The 3,415-nt window shown below is 41.2% G+C and overlaps 1 long non-coding RNA gene across 1 annotated transcript; it reads right to left on the reverse strand.

Moving 5' to 3' along the window:
* Nucleotides 1-2,065: 2,065 nt before the first annotated feature.
* On the reverse strand, nucleotides 2,066-2,874 carry LOC129413754 (uncharacterized). The gene is made up of 2 exons (XR_012358169.1): nucleotides 2,511-2,874; nucleotides 2,066-2,245 (listed from the first exon to the last, which is right to left on the reverse strand). It is a non-coding gene; the product is annotated as an uncharacterized lncRNA (long non-coding RNA).
* Between the last annotated feature and the right edge of the window lie 541 nt (nucleotides 2,875-3,415).

Genomic DNA, 3,415 nt, shown 5'->3' on the forward strand with positions numbered 1-3,415 from the left:
GAGCTCTGTAAGAAAACGCAAAATCTCTAATAGATTCTGTCTCTCTTTGAATCCTTGTACGGACACGTTCAGCCAGTTCATCCTCATAATCCTCAGAAAGGAAAGCAGATAGAAAAGCAGTCTCAAACTCATTCCAGGTGGTTATGGTGGACCGTCTGACTTCCCACCAGTCACGTGCTGTTCCATACAAGACAGTACGGAAGGTAGCTAGGATGTCTGCATCTGTCAGAGGATGTATAGCCAAAAAATCCTGACATTTGGTTAAGTACAATAGTGGGTCTGCATCGTCGGAAGGTCTTCCAAAAGTGGGGAAAGTTAATTTAATATGGTCGCTTTTCACCACAGATGTTAAAGAAGGGGTTGAAGAATTTAAATGAGTCACTGGAGCAGAAGGAGATGGCTGGGAGGAAGTACTGGTAGTGTTGGGGTTTGGTGGTGTCAATACACTTAACTTTTGTTGATCTGCATTTCTGTTGACACTTTGAAATCCTTTCTCCACCTCACATTTCAGCTCTTTGAAACTGGTGAGACATTGATCAGTTTGGGAAACACATTGGAGGAGTTGTGAAGTTATCTCATTATGGCTTGTTTGAAAAGTGTTTTGAACAGCTTTGATGTCCTGCTGAACCTCTGCTTGGAGTTGATCAACCATGAATCGTAGTTCAGACACCAAAGTAGATTCCACCTTCTGGAGTTCTTCCGAGATCATTAACTTCATCGCTTTAGTCAGGTTATCTGCTTCAGTTTCCTCTTGTTGCTTTGTGGTAGAAAACAGGGTTAACACTTGATTTTTGTTATCCTCCACTTTTCCCACAAGATCGGCCATCTGACTCTGGTGATGAGAAGAGGTATCTTTCACTTCCTGAGTAAGTTCATTCACTCTTCTTTCTTGTCGTGCCATTAAGTCAAACAAGGTATCCCAGTTCCCTTGTACCCGGGCTGTGACTTCTTGTATTTCCCTTCCAGGAGTTGGTAGAATGTTGGGCAGATCATGTTGTGCTACTGAAGAAGGAGTTCCATCTTCAGATGAGGTGCAAAGTTGCATATTATCCCCTTGTGGTGCCCAGGTGAGAGTTTGCACTGGAGTGCTCCCAGCTCGAGCAGGAGAGGGCATGTGCACACCAGTTCCAGGATGAAGAGGGCTGAATGGGGTTGGGGTAGGATAGAACACAGGAGCACATGGAGGTGGTACCAGAGGCATCCACGGTCGCAGTGCAGGTGGCCCTACTGGAGTTGAAATGTCTGGTGGAGGCTCAATTTCCACAAAAGTAGATTGGGAAGGAGGGGTATGCTCCATGATTTTTGTGATTGAGTGTAGAAATGTTGAGTGTGAAAAACAATAAATATCAGTATATGAGATGCGTGTCAGTTTGTTGGTCTCTGAAAAATTTCTAATCAACAATATACAACTTTTCACAACTGTTCAACCAATATCATCTCAAAACACAAAGTAAAATAAAAAATAAGTATTCAAAGTCACCTTCACTTATTTCAATAATTCAAACAATTATCAATTTCTGTGACCCCTTAGAGGTAACACTCTGATTATTCAATTAGCACACACAGTTTACACACCAAAATAATTTACAAGATTATTTCAGACAATTTCATTGTTTCACACACACAAAAAAAATTCAAATCACAAAGTTTCAGTTTTTTTTTTTTTTTTTTTTTTACAATATTGTTCAATAGTTCACAGGAATTGTCAAAATCAAGTGTTCAAGTGTTCAGGTGTTCAAGTCCCTGTTCGGGCGCCACTCTATAACGGTGGTCGCCTAAACTCAAAATACATTGAAAAAAAAAACTTGGCTGAGGTGGGTATCGAACCCGGGTCTACCACGTGACAGGCCTGGCGCACTACCGCTACGCCACCGTTTAGTCACGTGATAGGCACATCAAAATAACCTTTGGCAAGTTAAATTTATAGTCAAGGTAAAAAAAACAAAAGGTTCGGGCGCCAGACAGGTTAAACCCGTCAACAAATTAACTCAGTTTAGGATAGCAAAAAAATAACCACCTGTTATACCACAAATAATAATAATAATCTCAGAAAGGAAAAAAGATCATTTCACAAGGGATATTTATTCTTCCATAAGTTCATCATTATAGTCACACAGAAAACGAAATGGATAACAGACAAAAAAAAAACAAATATATATAAACCCAAAATAAGAAAATGGAGTTCCCACTAGCGGTCTCTGGTCATCACGTTCCGAGCCCTGTGCCAGAAACCGACCGCGTCACGCTAATCCACATTCGCAGATTCGTGTCCCCATTCATTCACAAAAATGTCCATAAAAAAGAAAGAGAGCAAAGAAAACATAGGATGAACATTTCATTCGTTTGTGGACAATCACCAACATTAAATCAACAGCAACAATAATTTTTACGGGCAACAACAATTATAAATGAAACACTAAGCACACAGAATGTGCAAATAAAAAACCATGCTAGTGTGTGCATTTGTGCATGTGTAGTAGTGTGTGTAATAGCGGCACAGAGGTACTGACCACGTTTGCAGGTTCTTTAAGGCAAAAATGAGAATCGGGGTCAGCCGACCCCAAGATTGGTGGATAAGCGGTGTTTTCCTTGTCTTCAGAACAGCACGCGACAGTTGGTCTGGAAGTGCCACGTTTCAGTCACACACCAGACATACACGCGAAACAGCTGATTGACACGCAGCCGTCTTTCCACCATAACATCACTCATACGCAAACTTCCTGTGTAGACAAACGGATGACGCCTCTGATTCAGGTACGACATGCCCCTCTTAAATACAACTTCCTTCCGTCGTTAATTGACACACTCCACCCAGAAACACGCTAAAAATTAAAGTGAAAATAACCAATGCTGTGGGACAGATTCTCTTGTTTGCCACACCAGGATATTAACAATATAAAAATGCATAAAAACTAACTCCAAAAAAACATTTTATTATCAAGCAAAGTGGCCTGCATGTTAACCCTTGTGTGGTGTTCGGGTCTGTGGGACCCGTTTTTAATGTTTACTGAAAGAAAAAATATGCAATTAGTTGTTGTTTCAACCTCAGATTCATTGGCCTTGGCTCATTTTCTATGAAGAACATAAAAATAAACAACTTCATAATAACTGTACACTGTATACCCCCCCTACACATTTATATTACATATGTGGTGTTCGGGTCCACTGGACCCAGGGGCAGGGCCGGGTCTACAGGGGGGCTGGGAGGGGCATTGCCCCCCCAGATTTTCCCTCTGCACCCCCAAATAATGTCCAGTCAACCATAAAATAACGGAGTCTCTTTACACAAAAAACGTGCTCTTTCGGCAAGCGCTAGCTTTTACAGCTCCGGCCCACTATCGTCTGATTAGCTTTTTCAAACCTTAGAAGTTTTATCAGCAGTATTTAACTCACAAGAAAAGTACTACTTTTCTCT

This window comes from Misgurnus anguillicaudatus, chromosome 17 (assembly GCF_027580225.2).
Source record: "Misgurnus anguillicaudatus chromosome 17, ASM2758022v2, whole genome shotgun sequence".
Lineage (NCBI taxonomy): Eukaryota > Metazoa > Chordata > Actinopteri > Cypriniformes > Cobitidae > Misgurnus > Misgurnus anguillicaudatus.